The following is a 23,465-nucleotide window of genomic DNA, read 5'->3' on the forward strand; positions in this document are numbered from 1 at the left end:
GTGCTTTTACAGCCTAATATGTGTAGTGTGTACTTGATTTCTTTGTCAAGCATGAGCTTCCAAACTGGCAGGAGCACACACGGTTATGTTGCTATGTGTTTAGAGGGCAAAGTGGAGGAAAATCCCAGTGTGATGCTGCCGGGGCATGCTCACAAATGGCTCAACTCGGCCAAAAGGAAAGGTTGTAAATCATGATCCGAAGGAGATTGATGATGTTTGTGGAATATTCTCTCAGGGTGCCAAAGAGGTGTTTGTTCCTGAGGCTTAAGAATTATTTTTGTGGAAGGCTTTTATCATTAAGGTTGATGATGTGCCTGCAACCAAAGAGAGAGAGAGAGGGGGTGGGGGAGAGAAAGAGAGAGAGGGGAAGAGAGGGCGTGGGAGAGAAAGAAATGCTTGCAACAGCACAAAGATTTGTATTCCTTGGCATGACACAAACTTTGATCATCTATCTTCACTGACAGTTATGATTTGTTAAAGTTTCTTCAGGGTGTTTGTTACAAACCTGGAATTTATTGTTTTGTGATTTGCATCTTTATTTACAAGGTATATGGCATCTGTAGTACTTAGGTACTCAACAAGCGTTAGACCTACCTTGCATTACAGTAGGAGAACTTTTTAAAGCACAGATCCCTGGTGTACAATAAATTAGTTCTTTTGGAAGAGGCTGGCTTTTCTTTTTATGAGGCGTTAAGTAAGGATGGCCTCACCAATGCAAAAACATTGACTAAATTGGCATACAGCAAACACAGTCCTATAAATGAGTGTTTCATTTAGCAAAGTGTATCACGCATGCACATGGACTAGTTTGTGGGATTTTAAAAAAGGGATTTGGGGAGAACACGTGAAATCGCTAACTAAATTTATGAGTCCAAAAGCTCTTGTAAAAAAAAAAAAAGTTGTTAAAAAGAAAAGATGACAAAACTTAAAATTATGGTGAAATCCATCAGAATTTTGTTGTGTTTGTTTTCAGATTTGTCGGAAGAATTCTTGTTAAGAAGTCCTTTGTAGCATAAAATAGAACTTTAAAGATAGTGTTTTCTAGTCTAAATCCACTTTCAATTATTCCCCCAAATCCCACCTTATGATACAATGAAACACGCTGTGGAACTGGATTTCATAGAACTAGAGCTCTTTAACTGTTAAGCATATACATGCTTCTCCGAGAGTAAGCAATGCACTGAACTGCTCATTTACAGTGTTTCAACTTAAAAGAGCCAAGATTTTTAATCAAAGGTTAGTGAGGTTCCAAAATTCATGATTTGTGTGTCAATTTGAGCAAGAATGAAATAACAATTTATAGATTTACAAAAACCCATAGACTGATTAGGGCTTGTCAACAGAAGACTACATCATTTTTTAAGCTCTTGCTCTATACCATGCAATAAAAAGCCACCTCTGCCCACCTTTATTGGAGCATTTTGTGACCAAGTGTGATTTTTTTTCAGACTAACAAAATATGATGAAGTCGAAGGAGCCTGATGATTTTATTCGCCATTCTTCCTGGGTCCCTCAAATAATAAATGTTGACTTTATGTGAATTGCCATAAAAGAAAGACCAATCCACAGGAGATTTTCAACTTAACCCAAAGAGATAAAGACAAGTGTCATAGTGGAAAAGGCTTGACTCTGAAGTCAAAAAAACTCTAGTTCATTTCTGCTGTACACGTCTTAGTATGTAATTTAACATCTGTCCATAGGTCTCATTTTCCTTACAAAAAAAGAGATTTGACTAGATCATCATTCAGAACTGAGTGTCTATAAATCCATAAAGTCATCTATAATCTTTTTATCTATTTATCTGTGTGTGTGTAATGTGAGAGCCACTTATTAGCCTAATCATGACTTAATCTAATAAAATTTAAAAACAATGCTGAAGGGTTTTACTTTAAAAACATTTTTTTTAATGTTTATTTTATTTTTGATAGAGAGCATGAGTGGCAGATAGGGCAGAGAGAGAGAGAGAGAGACACAGAACCTGAAGAAGGCTCCAGGCTCTGAGCTGTCAGCACAGAGCCCCACGCAGGGCTCAAACCCATGAACCACGAGATCATGACCTGAGCCAAAGTTGGACGCTTAACCGACTGAGCCACCAAGACGCTGCAGTGAGAGGTTTTACTTTAATGTAATAGCTACCATCGTGGGCATCAACAGTTGACTAATATTTAAATGAATTGGTACAAGTTTTTTTTTTTTTTTAGTGAGATATTCATAAATAATAAATAAACTTTTAAATGCAAATATCCTAACAGAGAACCAAAAAAATGAGTGGTATGAATTTATGCAAGCTATAATAATATTTAAAAGGCACTTGAGGAAATTGGATGTTTCTTCATGATTCAATTACAAGAATGTTTTTGCCTTACAAGTTCTAGTACATATGCATGTGTGTACAAAGCCTGAGAAAGGGACAGGTATAGCCCATGACTTTTGGGAACTAGGCCTTAGGGTTGCTAGGCACTAACTCAGTACTCAGCAGGAGGTCATGGTATTCTGATCATAAAGAATCTCCGATGTCACCAACACCAGACAAGGTCACTATGTGACCATGATGAAGTGAGACAAGGCCATTTAGTCATGACTGAGCACAAACAGCAGCAAGTTCGCTGTGCCAACTACACACACAATTACCAAACATCCACCACCCTCCACAAACACGAGCCATTACTGCTACTTTTCCTGGTACCATTTTAGTTCCACCTGTTTCCTCCTACCGTCTAGATAAAAACTAAAATGCTCAGTCACAGAATCGACTCAGCTTCCGAAAGGCACCCCACCCCAAGTACCATTTTCTTAACCCCCCCTTCTGAAATGACCTACCACAAGCCCATTACCTGTGAGTTCCTTCTAATGACCTCTTACTGGGATAAGTATGCCACGGTTCCCATGGAACATGGTCTACTATCTCCCTCAAAGCAATACACAATAAATCCAACTCTGACCACAGAAGTGCTCCTGATGGTCTGTGGGCGTGAGACCTTAGCAAGATATCCGTGCATACTCTATGATACGTATTTTATGAGTAAAAAATAGAACTATCTAAATATGTTTGAAAAAGGAGTTTAGGCACAAATACATAATTGGGTAAGATTCTGTTCTCTATAAAACTTCCCATGAAAAATAATCCATATTTTTTTCCCCTCAATACAAAATCAGGGCCCAAATAAATGATGCCTAGATTTGCATAACATTATCTATTCATTCTGATGCAAATTCTATTAACATTAATTCATCACCTTTTATCTGCCAAGCGCTGTGCTAGGTACTTTCATGTAAATGTTCTATTTAACCCTCAGAGCAGCCTATAAGGTAGATATTTTTATCTTGTTTAATCCCCATAACAGCCTATTGAAGCCAGAGTTTTCAGCCTCATTTTAGGTGAGGCAATATTAAGTGATTTCCTGTCAGTAAATGTCTGAGACAAGAACCAGAAAATGAATTCCCTACCATGATAATAATAACTGCAATTTATTAATTCACTTAAAAATATTTGTTGTTCTTATCTTGTGTCAGGTCACTAAACAATAGAGGTGAAAATCCTGGTTGGCCTGTATCTTACGTTCTAGTGAGGCACAACAAACAAACGATACAAATAACTAAAGTTCATAGATACGATTGGTCCTATAGAAAAAGAAAAAAATAAAAGAATGACAGGGTTTGCTATCATTTTTTGCCAAATGGTGATAGGGATGTGTCCTGGGAAGTTTTCAGCCTGAAATAGGACATTCAAGGAAGCTTTCCTGAAGGAAAATCCCAAGAAAATGAGGGGAAAGGTCATGAAAAAAATGGGAGATCAGAGAGTCCCACAGTTGAAGCAGCACATAGAAAGGACTAGACCCTACAGCCTGCCTTGTGTGTTCAGAGAACAGTGAGGAGACCAGCATGTGTGGAGAAACAGGAGCAAGGAAGAAAGTGCAAAAGCTGTGATCAGAGGGTTAAGAAAGAGATGGGGAGGCACCTGGGCGGCTTAGTCGGTTAAGGGTCTGACTCTTGATTTGGGCTCAGGTCATGCATGATCTTATGGTTTGTGAGTTCCAGCCCCACATTGGGCTCTGGGCTGACAGTGTGGAGCCTGCTTGGAATTATCTCTCTCCCTCCTTTCTGCCCCTACCCCCACTCTCTATCTCAAAATAAATGAATAAACCTTAAAAAAGGAAGGAAGGAAGGAAGGAAGGAAGGAAGGAAGGAAGGAAGGAAGGGAGGGAGGGAGGGAGGGAGGGAGGGAGGGAGGGAGGGAGGGAGGGAGGGACAGAAAGAGAGGAACAGAACGCAAATGGGTCCTAAAGCCATGGAAGGTCTTCTGACCAGAAGAGCCTCATGTTCTAACATTCAACAGGCTCTCTCTGACCACCGTTTTCAGAACTGTGAGAAGAAAGCAAGATTCAAATCAGAGAAACCAATTAGGAGATTATTTGAATAATCCCAGTGAAAATGATGACAGCATGAGCCAGGGTTGCAATGGAGGTGGCGGTGAAAAGTGGTTGCATCCTGATGGGAGCTGAAGTAGTAAAGGGATAAGTCATTCCCAAGGATTAAATGGCCCAAGATTTGACCCTCGATATTCTGACTTTAAGGCTCAGCTCCCCTAAGAAGTACATTGTTATAAAGCACAAATTACCATTACAAATTATTCAATAATAACAGCTTGCTTATTTTCAGTTTCCTTCCTCTAAAATGTGGCCATTTTATAAAGTTACCATGATTTTCCATATGATTACTCATGAGCTAAAAAAGAAAGATTGAAAAATGATCTCATTTGTTAGGAGCATAGAAACTTCACCTCTAAGAAAAATAAGCCATTATCAATTATGTGCTCTTTCTTCAATTAACTGTCAATTTAATTAATTATAATAGACAGAATATTTTTCAGTTTGTACACTGTGTGTATGGAATAATTTTTAGATCTTTCTATCAGTTTTGAATATTGTATAAGTTAAGGGCTTTTTCTCAAATATGTATGTAAAAGTCAGTGGGTAATTCTTACTTTTTATCTTCTTCAAAGATAATTATTATTACCAATCAGTTTCCTAGGAAGAAACACTCTCTCTGTCAATTCATCTTCTCCATCTGCTTTCACATACTGCAAAATTATAATCATCCATAATTTGTGATAGATTCTTGCCAAACGTTGCTAAAACAATTTGGAAAGTGCCAGACAAGGATACTTGCCAATTTATACACAGTGCAGATGCTTTTGTCCTTTATACTTTTCTCCAGAAAAGTTGAATGTGAAAGTTATTTTTGATGGACTTTTAATTTTAATTCCGACAGGAAATTCATTTTTATCTATCTAGAACAAATGACCTATTTTTCCCCAAAAGGTAGTAACACAATTTGGCACTAAATTTCACAACCCCCCAAAATAAGACAGAGTCAGAATTTAATGAGGGGTAACTAGGCTACCAGATTGTTAATGATGGAGGCTATATATTTTTACTTTAGACTCTCCAAAACACAGTGTAGTTATCACTATACAGTGTGAACTCTGTGCTTGACTACAAGTCCTACGAAGAAAATGCAGCTATTCAAATTCCTTAGAAGACAAGGTTTACTCATCTGGGAAGGCCACCTTCACCAAGATTATAGTTTCAAGACATCTATTAAAGAATAAAACATGCAGAAAATGCCATTTACCTATACCTCTAGGTTACCTGAACCAATCCTGAAGATAAATATCCTGACAGATGTTGCTTCCAAAGAGAACTTTCAAGTTTTACCTTTTGAATGAAATGAATGATGTCCCCCTTCTTGGCCATTTCTCTGCTCTCTTTCAAACCCAAACTTCTAGGGGTGCCTGGGTGGTTCCGTCGGTTAAGTGTCTGACTTCGGTTCAGTTCATGATCTCAGGGTTTGTGAGTTCGAGCCCCGCATCTGGTTCTGTGCTGACATCTCAGAGCCTGGAGCCTGCTTCAGACTCTGTGTCTCCCTCTCTCTCTGCCCCTCTGATGCTTCCATTCTGTCTGTCTCTCTCTCTCTCTCTCAAAAATAAACAAAAAAACAAACAAAAAAAACTTCTAAGACTTGCCTCTACTGTTTCTATATCCTAACCTTCAATAGTTTCTTAACCATTTCCAATTAGGTTTTTCCTCCCCAATGTTCTAGGTGAGGCCAGCACACCCTGTGCCATCCCAGACCCAGGCTCATGCAACCTCTTACACCACTTGGCATGATTTGCCATGTGTTCCTTCTCAAAATAATGTTGCTAGACTTGCCCAATTGCCCAATCTCCTGGTTTACCTATATTTCTCTAGTCTCTTCTTCATAGTGTTTTTTACAGGTTTTTCTTCTTTTCTAGACCACCAAATGTTAGATGACAGTGGTCTTCATTTTTAGCTTTCTTCTCTTGTCCAGTGTACTTTCTCCCTAGATTATCTTATAGATGCCCATGACTTTATGTATATATTTTTTGATGCGTTGACAGCTCATAAATTTCTCTCTCCAAGTTTGCCTTCTTCCTTTACCTCCTAATGCATGTGTTTGGTTTCCTTTTTGATACCTTTACTGTGGTATCTACAGGCATCTCAAAGTGAATGCAGCCTGAACAGAACAACTTATTACATCCTACCCAGATATTTGCATTGCCTATTTCCAAGCCTTCCCCATCTTCACAAAGGGTAGCAACATCTTTCCCCAGGGAAAATGACGAAAACTGAATAGTCCTACTTGACTCATCTTCTTCACTCTCACCTATCTCATCCATCAGGAAGACCCCTCAATATATATATTCCAAATCTGACCACCTTTTAGTAACTACAACCTTAGTCTAACTCACCATCATCTCTACCCAATTTACATCAGCTGCCAAATAACTTGCTGTCTGCCTGCTTCCCACTCTTGGTCTCCTATCACCCATCCAGCAGCCAGAATTATATTTCTAGTCTTTAAATGCAAGCAGATTACTACCAATAGATTCCTGCTGCAAGAAAATAAGATTGGATTTCTTGCCAAGACAAGACGACTCTCCAAGATCTGGTCTTAATGTCCTCTCCCCCTACTCTTCTCCTTCCTTCCTCGCCCAGGCACGTAGCCCTTTTAGGTCTCTGGAATACACCCTGTGGCATTGCATTCCAGTCTCATATCATTCATACCTATGCTTTTCCTTGGAATGCTCTTCACAGAGATCTTTGAAAAGCTCCAAAGCACTGGGGTCCTCCTGACTGCCTAATGTAAAGAATTCTTCTATATATACACAGTCTTTCTGAAGTGCATAAAATCATTTCACTTTCTTCATACTATTTATTGCCCCTGAATCATTTATTTGATTCAGCTTTCTGTATGTACGAACTTATTATGTATCTGCCCCACTCCTAGTATGCAAGCAACCTAAGGACAGAGATTTTATCTTCAATAACGCCTGTACCTAGAACAGTGATAGAAATATACTTGAACTCTGAAAATATCTATTGGTCATCTTTTTAATTTTTTTTTTAACGTTTATTTATTTTTGAGACAGAGAGAGACAGAGCATGAACGGGGGAGGGTCAGAGAGAGGGAGACACAGAATCTGAAACAGGCTCCAGGCTCTGAGCTGTCAGCACAGAGCCCGACGCGAGGCTCGAACTCACAGACCGCGAGATCATGACCTGAGCCGAAGTCGGCCGCTTAACCGACTGAGCCACCCAGGCGCCCCTATCTATTGGTCATCTTAAAAGTGATGTTACAACACACAGGACCTGAATTAAATGTCTTGCACATAACAGCTGATGAATAAATATTTGTTTTGATATTTATATGTAAATTAAATATATATATATATATATAGAGAGAGAGAGAGAGAGAGAGAGAGAGAGAGAGAGAGAGAGAGAAGTAGGTAGGTTTGTACCCCAGTTATTTGCTATCTTTTAAGTCCACCTTCAGGCTGTAGTTGTGATATTTATCATAAACAATTATATGCACAGCAAATTTTAAGAACTATACATATTTCTATATGTACTTAAAAGAGGTGAATTCTATTTCCTATTATTAATCACAAAAACTCTACCAAAACATTATGAAACAAAACACTGTGTTTATACCATAGGTAAGATTGTGATTGTACTCATGCTATAGAAAATAATCCTTTTTAAGAAAACCCTAACATATCCTCTTATTTATATCAATATTGACTGAGAGTACACTGAAACAATTTTTTTTTAATTTTTACTCAGAGGCATTAATTCCTCTTAGTTAAAACAAAATATTCTTTTATTTGAGAAGGAGAAATAGAAACACTCCTCTAATTGCAAAATTTCTAATATCTCTTTGGACACTAATTACAGTTGAACTTAGGCCATGGCTTCAAAACAAGCTAGAATTAATCTCTATGGCAGCAAAGAAAAATTAGAAATGACATGAGAAAGAATCTGGTTTGTATGCCCACAGTAATTGCTACTTAGGGTTCACATTCATTAAAGTAGTCAGCATAAGCGCTTGAAAGCATTTAGTACACACTGATTTCATAATCTTGGTTTTTTTTTTTTTTTTTCGTTTCTGACAAACACACTCATCAACTTTTTGTCCTAATTTTCTAACCTATCTTCATGCAATTATATTTTATATCATAAATGTTTGCTATGTACAAATTTAAAAAGAATTCTATTCTCCAACTTAGTCATTGTACTCAGAGGCATTGGTTACCTTTCAATTATAAGTTTCTATTTATAAAATAATTCTGTGATGAGATCATACATTTGTTTACAAAAATGAAAGATGTATTTCTAAGATCTTACTGGCAGATTACCTATTAAGAAAAATTACTAAGATTATTTATATCAACTACATATATAACTTGATAATTGATATGGCTTAGTATTCAATGAGGTTATAATCCAGTGGGAAAACAGAATAACCACAAACTTCTTTATTAATATAAAATATAAGGGCATGTAATTCACCACATTTAATGATAAAATAATTCTATTTTACACAGTATTTACTCCACATGGACACTGTTCTAAGTGCTTTATACATATTAAAGAATTGAATTTCCATCATTCCATAAAATAGGCATTACTATTCATTTTAACCCCCCTGCACAGATGAGGCAACTGAGGCTCCAAAAGAGTAACTTGCACAAGTTCTCACAGTTTATTGATTGTGAATATCTGCTTGGTACTTTTGATATTTGATTCCAGATTATGTTCCTTTCCATGATAGTGCACTGCTTGTCAGTTTCAATGTCCATGTACAAATAAATCCACTGAGACGGAAAGGAGGAAAGATCCACTAGAGAATTTGGAAGGCAGAACAACTGAGGTTTACTATCCTAGAAGTGAATGAAAACATAGACACATAATATTCACATACATTTACTGTTATTTTGTGCTTATTTTGTGCTAGGCGTGGTTTTCGATACTTGCACGTATTAATCTATTTAATCCATACAAAACTCTGCCAAGTTAGTTGTTATTATGTTGAATACACAGATGAACATACTGAAGCACAAAGAAGTTTTGCAAAAGTCCTAAGATAAAAGCATTATAAAGCCACTGTGCTAATCTGCTCAAATGGCATTTAAAACCTATAGTCTGAAGAAGATCACTCAAGCACTCAAGAAAATGTATAGATAGAAAAATCAGGACTGAGAACTGAACCCTGTATCACTTTGAAAATTGCAAGTCTGACAGAGGAAGAAAAGGCAACAAAATAGCCATGAGGTAGCCAGCCACACTGAAGAGGAAGAAAACAAGGAAGGAGAGATGTCAAGGAAGCCAAGAGAAGAACATGATTCCAAGAGACAAATACTAACCACATCAAGTGCTCCTGGGAAGTCATGAAAAGATGAAGAATAAAAAAACAGATGGAACTGCAAATTGATAGTGATTATTACAGTAGAATGTCAAAAGAAAGATCAACTGTGATGGGCAGAGACAAAAATGGGAGTGAGAGCATGAATAAGGCCAATTCTTTCTGAACTTTTATAGGAGCTGAGAAGTAGTACAACAGCCTGAGGAAGATACTGGGGACAATTCTGGTTTTTTAGAAGGTGGTGAACATTAAAATATACTTATATGCTAATGGCAAAGATCAGAGAAGAATATATAATTGACCACATAGAAGAGGAGAAATTAGGGAAAGAGTTTATATTCAACACTAGAAAACCAAGGGGATGGTTCATTTTATTTTTAAGTAGACTGGGCCATGGGGTGCCCAGATATTTGGCCAAACAATATTCTGGGTGTTTTGGATGACATTAACATTTAAATCAGTAAATTTAATAAAGCAGATTATTCTCCCTACGTGGGTGGGCAACATTCAATCAATTGAAGACCTGAGTAGACCGAAGGACTGATTCTTCCCCGAGTAAGAAAATTGCTCATGCTTCACTGTCTTTGAACTGGGCCATCAGCTCTTGTCTGCCTTCAGATTTGAACTGAAATATCAGCTCTTATCTCTTCCCAGGTCTCAAGCCCACTGACTTTACAACTGGACTTGTAACCTCAGGTCTTCTGGTTCTCAGCCTTCAAACTGGGACCAGAAGTATACTATACCATCAGCTCTCTCAGGTCTCCAGCTGCACATCTTGGGACTTGTCAGTCTCCACAAGCACATGAGCTAATAGCTTACAATAAATTTCTTTATATAAAAATCCATGTATGTGTGATTATATAAATATTTCATACATATGTGTACACACATACACTATTAGTTCTGTTTCTCTGGAGGACTCCAACTAATAAGACTAAGATCCAGACCACAGTTCTTCAAATTCACCTAACCTAGGAAATGGACTTTAAATACTTGAGCTCAGCTGGCCTTCAGATCAAAACTCACAGGAATGAGGACTCCTCAGTTTGCTTTCACTGTGCATCATTTCCAAACAAGCAGAAAAGTGGTACAAAGACTATCTTCATGACCAAGAATGTAAGCATGGATGTGGCCCTCAGCACTTCCCTTTGTCCTGTGCCAAAGAGATGTTTGGAGCAGTTGGCTAAGCTTGAGGATTAGGGACAATGTCAGCACTCATGGCTCCATTATAGGATCTCTGAGGAGATTCCTGCTATATGATCATGCATAGTACATGTTCTACCTTTCCAGGGCTGCAATGAACCTACCCCAGGGTCTCAGAGCAAGATGGCACACAATGGCTAACCAAAAGGTTATGTTTTTTTCTATTTTTTCTGAATTGTATTTTCAAATTTGTCTACTGTGGATACACATTATTTGTGCGATCACAAAAACAAATTTACAGCTATATATTAAACTTAGAAACTGAAACACCAATTTGTACCTCTGCCTATAACACTTGTGGACTATTTTAGCCTTCAGAAATAGACTCAACTCCTTATATGGAATTTCAAGGCTGTCAATAGGTAGGAATACATATTTTTCTTTTTAATTTGATTAGTTTTTCTTGCAAATGATTCCCCAGACGTTGTTTTTCTAAATCTTAGGTGGCAGTAAGCATTTATCTGTTGTTTATGGTTTGTCTAATTTCTTCAGTAGATGATACATCATCATAGTTGTTCTGTGAGCGTGTATGGTTTCTGTTTTTGTTTTCGTTTTAATCAGTGGAAGGAGGAAAAATGACCAAGGGCAGTTACCAATACTGTGATGAATAGGACTCTAGGGAGACAGACAAATGAAAGAAGACATTTTCGGAATTTTTCTGTGTTGCAATTTAATTCAACCTTACAGGAGTCTGTGCATTTGTTTTTCATTTACATGAATGTTTCATGTGTCTAAATTCTGTATCTTTCGTATTTAGCCAAGCACTTTGTTTTTAATCTCCACAGCTGTTACTATATTATATGTAATTACTTACTATCAAGCACAGCAGACTATTTGCATGAAGGTGTCCCATAGATAGGATGACATTTGGAACTGGAAAGGTTGCACTGTAAAATTCACTTCTGCTATTTAGTAATTATAGATGTTTAGATTTTAAAATGGAATATAGGTGCCAGGGCTACATAGGAATACTGTTAGCAGATGGGGGATGGATTAGATAGCTTTAGGATATTTTCATTTAGTAGATAATGTGTGCCTAATTTAAAAAAATTCATTGACCTAAAAACTATTTAGTAATAATATTCAATAGGTCCTATTAACTTTATAGAGATGAATCATCTTGATCCATTTCTATAAAATGTGTAAATATGCTGCCATGAATAGTTTTCCTCCATGCACCGTGAAATAGTGCCCAAGTTTTAACCTCATACTAACCATAAATAATGCTTAAATGATGCTGTAATTTTTGCAATCTGGGGCTATTCACAGATGAATTATTCGGCTAAAAGTGATATCTCTACTAGAGTAGTCTTGCCTCATTATCTCATTCCAAGATGAATGAAGGGGAGGAGAAATGTTAAGCTGATTCATATTGTTGCCATAGTTAAACCATTCTCTAATCAATCGTAATGTTGCTTGATAAACTCAGAGATATTTGTAACAATATTAAATTTGTTTGAAATGCAAGAATTTCTCATAAAAATAGAATAGCAGTGTTTCTTTGAAAGATACGCCATTACATTGCTAAATAATTTTCTAGAAGAAATTTTATTGTGATTTTAATTAAAATATAATTGGAAGCACAGTACATATATTTTATGTATGCTTTGAGATGTAAAATGAAAAATGTGTTGTGTTTTTTTTTTTCCAGTTCACCTACATATGTACCTGCTAGGTTTAGAGTCAAAGCTTTATTCCCAACATTAGAAATACAAAATAAATACGTTGTTTAAAAAGCTTTGAAAGATTCACCTTACTGAAAAAGTTCAAAGGTTGTAGTCATAGGTTAATGTCATGTTCTTCTTTAGGGCATAAGATCATTATCTGACTCACTGGGAGTCAATTCATGAGATCTTTAGGCCCTACCTGGACCATTACAAAAACCCCAGACAGGCAGGACTCGGTACCGACTCACAGTCAATACATGACGAGTACACATTTGGATAAAATAGAGGCTTCCTATTTAGGTCTCTTCAGGAGACTTTGTTTGCTATTAAACAAGTATATTTTACTTTATTGTGGAAGCTGATAACTAACAACAGAAGAGATCAATGATAGCCCAGAACCCATGTCACTGCGAATGTTAATACAAGCTGCCATCCTTTTCTGAACTGCTGATAGTCTTTAAATGTTCTGCCATATCCATTCTTAGTCATTTCTAATCTAAAGAGCAGCCAGAGTAGTTTTGTTAAAAACTGGAATATGATCATCTTGTTCTTCCGCTTAGAAGTTTTCACTTGTTTCTCAGTGTTCTTTGAAGAAAGACCTGTGTGCAAGTTTAGTGAAGTGTTGGTTGCATGGTCTGGCTCCTTATTTCCCTCCTTGGTCTCATCACTTCTTCCTCTCCTCTGGGTTGGTGACATGCTTGTGCTTCGGCCTTCTTTAAACCCCTCAAAATACAAAACTCTTTTCAAAACCTTCAAACCTTTCTCATCCCAGCCTAAATGTGGCATTCTGTGAAGCTTTCTGTGTTTCCCCACACTACCTCAGGTATCCTTGTCATGTACAATCCTAACCTATAGGTGACCTTCGTTTCAGTGATGACTGGAATTGAAGAGCAACTTTTATAACACCCATCTCTGACCACTCCTCCAAATTTCATCCTAAGGGGCATGCCTATCATTCCATCTAGTGTCCTAGAATAGTATCAGACACATTACAGGCACCCAATAAATGACTAATTTTAAACAGGTCTTAATTAGTAAATTTTACTTGCCATGTCTTTGTTTGCCTCACTGACACATTTATTTTTTCAAACTGTACCATATACCCACAGAGTCCTTCTAGATGACACTATGATTTTATCTTTGACCCTCCATCCTAAATATGATGGACGTTCTATTTCATGGCATGCAGATTTCCACCTTGAATCCTATGTGATCTTTGTGCCCAAGCTTTAGATTCTTTGGGAGAAGAAACCAGGTGCTATTTATCTTTATATCCCACCCACCCCCCCCCCCATAGCTCACATAATAGACAAACAAGAAACCCTTGGATTAAATTAGTAAATGTTGTAGGAGCAAAGTTTATCATAGTCTAATGGCCTCAAAAAAATATGTAGAATCCAGGTATCTACCAAATTCCCTGTTCTTTAGAAAAAATGATTAAACTGTTGACTGCAATTTGTTTCAGAGGAAGACTCTTCTCCTCTCAGGTCTATTTTAGAATATCCTGAACAGGGTTCATCACAGGAGGAAAAATATCCTCAAAGAACTACACTTAGACTCACCTCAGACATTCTGAAATATTCATTTTGGATGCCCCAAATAAAAATATCCAAAATTTAAAAAGACAACCTGGGTCTTTGAGGGTTTTCTTTTTTATCAAGATTTTTAGAGAAGTTTTAGGTTTACAACAAAATTGAAAGGAGGGTACAGATCTCAAATATGCACCCTACCCCAACACATGCATTGCCTCCCCTATTATCAACATCACTTACCAAAATAACGTATTTGTTACTAAGGATGAACCTACATTAACACATCATAATCTCTTGGTGTTGCACATGTTATGAATTTGGACAAATGGGTAATGGCATATAGCCATCATTATGGTATTTTACAAAGCGTTTTTACTACTCTGAAAATCCTATGTACTCTGCTTACTCATCTCTCCCCACCACCACCCCAGCGACCACTGATCTTTTTATTGGCTCCATAGCTGGTCTTTTCCACAGTACCATATAGTTCAAATTGTACAGTATATAGTCTTTCCATATTGACTTCTTTCACTTAATAATACACATTTAAGACCCCTCTGTGTCTTTTTACAGCTTCATAGAAGATCTCTTTTTAATGCTAAGTAATATTCCATTACCTGGATGTACTATAGTTTATGTATCCACTCACCTACTGAAGGACCTCTGGTTGTTTTCTATATGGGACAGTTATGGATAAAGTTGCTATACACATCTGTGTGCTGGTTTCTATGTGGACATAAGTTTTCAAATCCTGTGGGTAAATACCATGGAATATTATTGCTGACTCATGGCCTTTAAGTTTTCAACATTTATACCAGCAAGGGTATGTTCTGAACAGATGTGTAGCACAGCAGGAAAGATCACTTAGGCTTGATAGTCAGATTACTTTCAGTCTTGTATATTATAAATTTTCTAGATTTAATAAACTATACAAGATTGTCTATTCATCTAAAATTAATATGCAGCTAAAGTACCTGAGTTGATTATATTCCAAGAAGCCATTTTGATGTATGACAACCAATCAAAAATGGTTTGTATTTATATATGTATATATAAAAATTCTACAAAGAGATCTACATATGTTTACATGAGGTCCTTAATGACTATTTTCTTCTCAGAGAAGTGTTCACAGGCAAACACTTCATTTTATCCTTAAATGGAATAGTGGCAAAAAAAAAAAATCCTGTTTTGCAGCAGAGAAGTTCATCATTTATCTATTTTTTCAGAATCTAAAGTTTTAGATAGGAAAAAGAATGACCTCTCTTTTGTTCACTGACAGGCAAATTATGTTATGAACAAAGCAGGTTATGAAACATATGAATCCAGAAAGGGGATACAAACACAAAGACCTTGTTTCAAGTATATCATATTTAAAAATAATAGACTTGCTACAAATCTAGCATTTCAACTTCACCCTAGCCTGGCAATTCTTTTTATTATTCATTACTAAGCTGAGAAAATTAGAGCTATGAGAAATGCATGCTTCTGGTTAGCCTTTAAAGACAAATATGTCTGTCTAATAAATATGAGGTCCAGCTTCAGATCAATGAAGTAGGAGCCAGGATTCCTACAATTAATTCATGAATCTTTGACTGATTTTTCCATAGATCTGGGAAGAGCCACTTAAGCTCTTTATATCTTCACTTTACAATGTGAGTAACAACATAGCATCTGCATTACTGGATCTTGTACAGTTTAATTCTTTGCAAAAGCACTTTAAAATACTTTGATGAGAAGTACTATATTAAAGCAAATTATTACTGTTACTCATTTAGCTGATTGCAAAACATCGTGAACAAAGAAAAGTATGAGCTCACTGCAAGCTAGATAAGGAATATAGGAAATCGCTAGTCAAATTTCTCGGAGTAAACAATTTCATTTCTACCAGCAGTTGCCACTGACTGAGACAGGACAGTTCCTACGTGATGTGCCTCCACACCCATCTCTAGGCTGACTCTAACAGGCAATTTGGGTTCCTGTGTGAAATTAAAAAAAAAAAAAAAGTTTGTTTTTCTTAGTATTCTGTGTCATAACCAGTTCATATTTGGAGTCTCCTTCATGTTGTGGCTTCTAAACTCAGGAGCGGCAACAGGCTTATAAGTCCCACAATATAGCATAATTTCAACATCAGTATTCCAATGGTTCAATGAAGAAATAGATAGCATCATGCGTATTTAAAAAAAAAATGTTGAGCCATTAATTTAAGTCAGCATTTGTTTATTAAGACAAAGTTCATTATTAGGTCTTTTCTAATGAATTGTTTTTTCAAATATAACTTTTGAGCATCACTTCCTCTCTCCTGGCCATTAACTGAGGATATTTTTATACTCTGCAAATGAAGTCCTTATGCAAAATCAAGCTTAACTTTCCTATGCCTTATTGAGAACACGTATTCCCACTTTCAAAGATTACAAGCTATCAGTGATGTGTTGGCATTTTTTTCCCTTAAAAGAAACCAGAAACCTCTTGCCTTGGCCAAGCACAGTCATTGATCAGAGAGTTCTCTTAAATTGACTTGTCATCAGAGAAAACCTCATTTTCTTTCTTCCTTCCTCTCTCTCTCCTCAATGAAGAGGTCACTGATGGGAACAAGAATATATCGCAAAAAGGAGTTTAGAATTTCTCTTTAGCCTTTTCAAAAAGTTACATCCAAAGCAGGTTCACAAAACATCACATTTCAAAAAAAGACTCACAGTCTTAAAAACAAAAACAAATGAAAACTACAAACAATACCTAGTTTAAAAAATTGCCTTAAAATGTGAGAAATTTATAAGAGTTAAAGGCTTATGGATAATTCCAAGTTTACTATTCTGTGGGTTTATTTTCCTTCTAGAATCATCATCTGTTCTGATCTAGAGAGTTCAGGTCAGGTATTATGGATGTGGTCTGATTTTATTAGATAGCATATATAGACCTAGAATAAACCTACAATTGCTTGAGAAATCTCAAAAAAACAAACAAAACACTTGATTTGCTGGGAGAAGATGAGAATAACTGATTTTAGAAGAATAGATTTTAAAATCAAGGACACGTTTTATTAAGACCTAAGAAATGATACAACCAGTATGCTTTGATAGCAATTCCACTCTTCCATGGGCTTCATACTTAATACAGGTCTTCTTCCTTAAGGGCCAAGATTATCATCTGTTTTCTTGACTGCTGTGTCTCCAGCACCTAGAACAATGTCTGACACCGAGGAACACTCAAATATTGTCTACTCAATGAATAAAAGTTATTCCTGCTAATCTCCAGTTTCTGAATGAGTAAAATGTCCTCGTAACCAAGGTGAAGTAGTACTTGCTACTCCAATCCACCTAGCAACTGGGTAACAGTAAGTGATGCTGTTTAGGTCTTTGTTATCTCTTGATGTCACTATCATTCCTACTGAGGTTTGTCCATTATACAAGTTACTTTTTTTTTTTTTTCTTTTGGGATCTGTTTTTTTTTAATATGAAATTTATTGTCAAATTGGTTTCCATACAACACCCAGTGCTCATCCCAACAGGTGCCCTCCTCAACGCCCATCACACACTCTCCCGTTGTTCCCACCCCCCATCAACCCTCAGTTTGTTCTCAGTTTTTAAGAGTCTCTTATGTTTTGGCTCCTTTCCTAACCTTTTTTTTTTCTTCCTTCCTTCCCCCAAATTACTTTTTAAAGTACTACACCAAGGATTCATCTACTATCAAAATTTTCTCAATCTTTTTTGCTCTTTTAACATTTGCTCTTGCCTGGATATTTTTCCTTTTTTAAAAAAAAAAAGTTATTTTGAGAGAGAGAGAGAGAGAGAGAGAGAGAAAGTGGAGGGGAGGGGCAGAGGCAGAGAGAGAGAATCCTAAGCTTGTTCCACATCGTGAGCGAGGAGCCCAGTGCGGGACTTGAACTTGTGCACCTTGAAATCCTGACCTGAGCCCAAAGAGTCCGATGCTTAACCAACTGAGCCACTCAGGCATACCTACTTTTTTTTGTTGTTAATATACAGATTTTCTAATTGTCCTTGGATACTCAAATTTAAAATGGAATGTCTTTGTCACATATCTTTTATGATACCTTTATTTGGTATTTTAAGTAGTTTCTGAAATCCCCATTCTTACCTGAAGACAACCTGGGATAATTTTAAAATAATTTTCACCCTATGTCTACTCTCTTCCAGCATACAACAATCTATAAATATATATAGATACATGCTCATCTATTTGTTCCATCTTTCTCATTCAATTTGAGCCTATACCTTGGATAAAACAAAAAGACCAGAGTAAAGAAGGTTAAACTAGAGTCCTACTTTGAAAGATAAAGTTCTAATAGAAACTTCTAACTTTCTTTCATCTGTCCTATTAACATTTGTTAACTGTTTGTTAACTGATTTCTTCCTTGCTTACAAAGACAGAAAGATAAGGAAGATGACAGCTAACTCTTTTCCCAATCAGAAGTGGGATATTTATTGGGATAAATATTAAGTGATAAATTTTCAATATTGTGATCAAAAAAAGTCAAACAAGAAGATGACTATGGGTAGTCCCATATTATAGCATGTGGTGAGAATTTTCTGGGCCTCACTGCTGTCATTTACTTTAGGAATAATAAAACTGGCAGTACTATCGTAACACAAAATAATCAGCCTATAGGAGTTTGTGAACTCTATCCTGCTATTTACCACTTTACAAATTCTAAGAGCTACCTGCCAGAGGGCATACAATGCTGTTGGGCTTGTTTTTTGTTTTGTTTTGTTGGCCTTTACTTCTAAATTCCTATTTAGAAGCAATACTAGAATACTGCTTTAACCACTTTAAATTAAATCCTGGGTTAGAAACTTTTACCCAAATTAGAATTACCATAGAAGTCAAGAGCATAGGTTGGGAATGAAGACTAACGGGGCTGAAATCCAGGATCTGCCACCCTCTAGTTGATTAACCTTAGGCCTATTAAGGTCAGAGCCTATTTCCTCCTCAGTCAAATAAGGATTATAAAATCGGTCAGTGGATTGTTGAAACAAGAAATACAATAGTATGTAAAGCATTTATCAAAGAAATGAAACATACTCTGTACATAATGAAAAATTTAAAAAGACTATTTCAATCAAATGATCTCTTCTTTAGCCCTTTATCCCAATAATATTGAAGAAAATGGAATGAGGTGATTACATGAGAACATTACATGTGAAAATGAACCGTGAACTCACCCAATCCAGTTTTATGTATAGATTTTTGCTCCTCACCCTACAACCTCTGCTTAATTCAAGATTGGTTTGGTTGTATCACTGAAGACTTCTTTTCATCTTTGATTTCATCTTGAAGGCGGAGTGGGATGAACATGCATGTATTCCCAAGGTCTACTATAAAAGCTGCATTTTTCGCTTTTTCTGTTCTGAGAACTATTTTGTTTTTATTGGAGTTATACTATGGATGAAAATACTTTGTGGATTTATTACATGTTCTTTCTCTTTTTTTTTTTTTTTTTTTTTTTTTTTTTTAACATTTGTTTTTGAGAGACAGAGCATGAGCAGGGGAGGGGCAGAAAGAAAGGGAGACACAGAATCTGAAGCAGGCTCCAGAGCCTGATGCAGGGCTCTAACCCACGAACCGTGGGATCATGACCTGAGCCAAAGTCGGACACTTACCCAACTGAGCCACCCAGGTGCTCCCCCTTCTACTTTTTCTAATACATTCCATAGAAACAAGCCTAATATAAAGACTTGGAATTCCCCTAAGTCAGGAAAATCTCTACATAAAATCGGGCCCAATTAACTTATCCCTGTCACACTATAATTAAACCATTCCCCCTTTCTGACAAGGTAGTCAGTTAACATATGGACATAAGTTCTTTGTGAAGAAATCCATAGTTTCTTCAGTGATTGCCAAAGTAATAACTTGTGGGACAACCTTTGTAGCTACGATAACTACTATGAAAAGCCATGAAAATGGATTATCATGGTAGGAAGTATACTATATGGAGAATAGCATTAGATTTGGAGCCACAGAGGCCTGGGTTTGAATTCCAGGTCTGTCTCTTATTTGCTGTGTAAGTAATCTTAAGCAAGTTATTCAAACTGTTAGAGACTTAATTTCCCTTTTTGTGAAATGGTAGGGATATCTTCACTAGATGGTTTCTATGATTTAGTAAGATAATATCCATAAAGCATAGGGCCTGGCACATGGTTAGTACTCAATCGTTTTTCTTACTTTTTACCTTCATCGTAAGCTATGATAATTATTACTTATGGAACTCTCTCTTTTATGCGAAGGCCTTCAAAGACAAGGTACTAAACTTGACAATTTAATGACCTTAGGAATAAAAATACTACTTTGAAGTAGCCAAAATGACATACATTATTTAGAATCAAACTGACTTTTGTCAATTCAGAACAAGAATCTGAATTTTCAAAGCACTGTTTCTTAAATAAACTCAAATAATTTTGAGCAGTGTTGAGAGGACAAAGAATACAATGCAATTTATCTTTTATGTATAGTCTTGTTCTAGGTCTTGTAAATTTAGGTAAGAAAAAATGATTTCCATTTAAAAGGCATAATTGTCTGGTAACATAAATTGAGTCTCTACATAGGTTCATTAATGATGGATTCTGCCAAGACTTCGTAATCACTGTATTTTCATACATGAATTCAGTCTTCTGAGGCCCATTAAGTATTATGTTTGAGGTTCCAAGGCTAGACATGGACTTTACTGATATTTGAGCCAACCTGTAATTTGTTTCAGCATTCATACTCCAAAAACTTATTCAATAAATACTTGTTGCGTGTCTAAGAGGTATAATAAAGTCTACCATTATCTGTAATCAAATATCAGTTGAATGGATAGAACATGAGACTTATCTTTGTAATCAATATTTAATAAAAAAAAGCAATAATTTTTTATTTGAAATAAGTATCTCTTTAACATTATGAGTTTCTCTTGAGAATTTGTCAGATTATGAGAAATAGGAGTTCTTTTGAATACTCATAATGAAATATTTATTTGTATTATCAAGGACCGCCAAACTAGTCTACATATTAGGTTTACAAAATCTATCAAACCATGTTCAAAATGTTTCCATTTCATAAAACCTAAAGCAGGTTTGGCCAGGTACTTCATTGCTTAATTTCATACCTGTATTTATGTAAGTTTAATGCACGTGTGTTTGATTCATTTACAATCAAATTATTCAAATGTTACTTTTAAAATTATTTATTTTGTTCTTAGGTATAATGTCTTTCTTTTAGGAGCTCAAAGCACTCTATAAATGTTAATGGGCATTTTCACAATACCCCTATGAAGGAGATGGCAACAAGTTCTGTGAATTTCACTGAGGTCATTTTTCAAGGGACCACAAAAACATTAACACATAAAACCTCAGAGTCTTAGCAGTGCTTGGTCCTAAAAGGAATGTGTAAAATAATTAAGTAAGCAGATTTCATTCTGGTTTCTTCTTTGTTTATAATCAACAGGATTTTCTGAAAATGGTACAAAATTAATTAGTTGGGGGTAAGATAATCCATTTCCTATTTTCTTCTCTTTGTTTCACTGGTGATGGTAGTCATGACCACTAATCTTTCTCCTCTCCCAACTCCCCAGATTAAGAAGTAGATACTAGTCCACCTTTACAAATATCTCCCAGAAATATGTGCTTCCTTGAAAAGTTTGGGGAAAAATTAAGCTGAAAATGTAGTGACTAAGTTATTGAATATAACTGAAAATCAATGTTAGTGAAAATGACTAACATAGCAAGACCTTTCATACTTTATCTTCCTAACTCAATACTTACCACATACCGGGAATTTTTTAAAGTATTTATTAACTGGACTAAAGTTATTAGACTACACAAAAAACTCCAGATATCCAACATGCCTTTAATAAATAAGGTAAGTTGATAATTAATGTTACTTATGTTTCCAGAATTCAAATGGTCACTTCATACTGAGTGTTAGGTGAATAATTTTTGTTAAATTCGTAGAATCTACAACTTTATTTTTTTTTTTTTCAACGTTTATTTATTTTTGGGACAGAGAGAGACAGAGCATGAACGGGGGAGGGGCAGAGAGAGAGGGAGACACAGAATCGGAAACAGGCTCCAGGCTCGGAGCCATCAGCCCAGAGCCTGACGCGGGGCTCGAACTCACGGACCACGAGATCGTGACCTGGCTGAAGTCGGACGCTTAACCGACTGCGCCACCCAGGCGCCCCCAGAATCTACAACTTTAAAGAAAATGTTTAAGATTGGTTTCTGAATGATACATAGGTTCTTGTGGAAAAACAGAACTGACACAATTCTCTGTATTTAAATTTAATTTAAAAAAACACACTCGAGTACAAAAGAAGTATGAATCACACGAGTTACAGTTGTGATTATCAAGTAAAGAAAGGGGCAGGCAATCACTAAATTGGTGCTCAGGGAATATTTCATGGTTCACAGGAAAGAAAAATGACCCAAATAGTCTTTTATAAAATCCAAAGCCATTGCTAATATTGTAATAAAATAATCTTCATGAATAAAAACAATGCTTTCGAATAGTAACATGTGACAGAAAAGTAAATTTTCTGGGCCTCAAAAATTAGATTATCTATAAATTGGCTAAGGGATATTGGAGGACATCCAATCATCATCTCTATACTCTGCGGTGATTTTTGACTCAGTCTCAAATTATCTCTTGTTAGAAAAAAATGTTGAAATTTATCCTATGAAGATGATTTTTTGTATTCCTGTTCTGTAGCCCACAATCCTTAATTGCTACAAAAATATCTTTTGACCAGATTTCTATTCTGATTTTCTTTATGTATAATCTTTCTTTTATATGCATGTATGAACTCTATAATACGTACATTTTTATATGTAAAAATAAGGTAAAACTAAGATTCATAAACACAACAGTAAAATGTAATTGAGCACTTAGGCCATATAATTCTCATTAAATGTCCTATGAGATAGCTCTATATTTGTTGCAATATCCCCATTTTTAAAGTAAGTGAAGAAACTGTGGATTAGCAACTTGATCATGGCCACACATCTTAAAAGTGCTAAAACCTGAATTCAGATCCCAAACTGTGTAGCATTCAGATGTATAACAGTAAATGCATGACACTGAGACCCAACTCATCATCGCTGATGAATGTGCAAGCGAGAAAAATTATCTTTGATTTTTTTTATAGGAGTCAAAATAAGGAAATAATTAACTTATTATGTTAAATTATCTCAGGAAAAACGGTGATTAATTATAACAATAAACTAAGAAAGATTAGAAATTCACTGAAATCTTACTTAACAAAACTATTCTTGAAAACATAATTGGGCACACATCAAAATATCATCAAGGTTATTAGAAGCCATTGTTATCATGAAATAAGATAAAA

This window comes from Lynx canadensis, chromosome C1 (genome assembly GCF_007474595.2).
Source record: "Lynx canadensis isolate LIC74 chromosome C1, mLynCan4.pri.v2, whole genome shotgun sequence".
NCBI lineage: Eukaryota > Metazoa > Chordata > Mammalia > Carnivora > Felidae > Lynx > Lynx canadensis.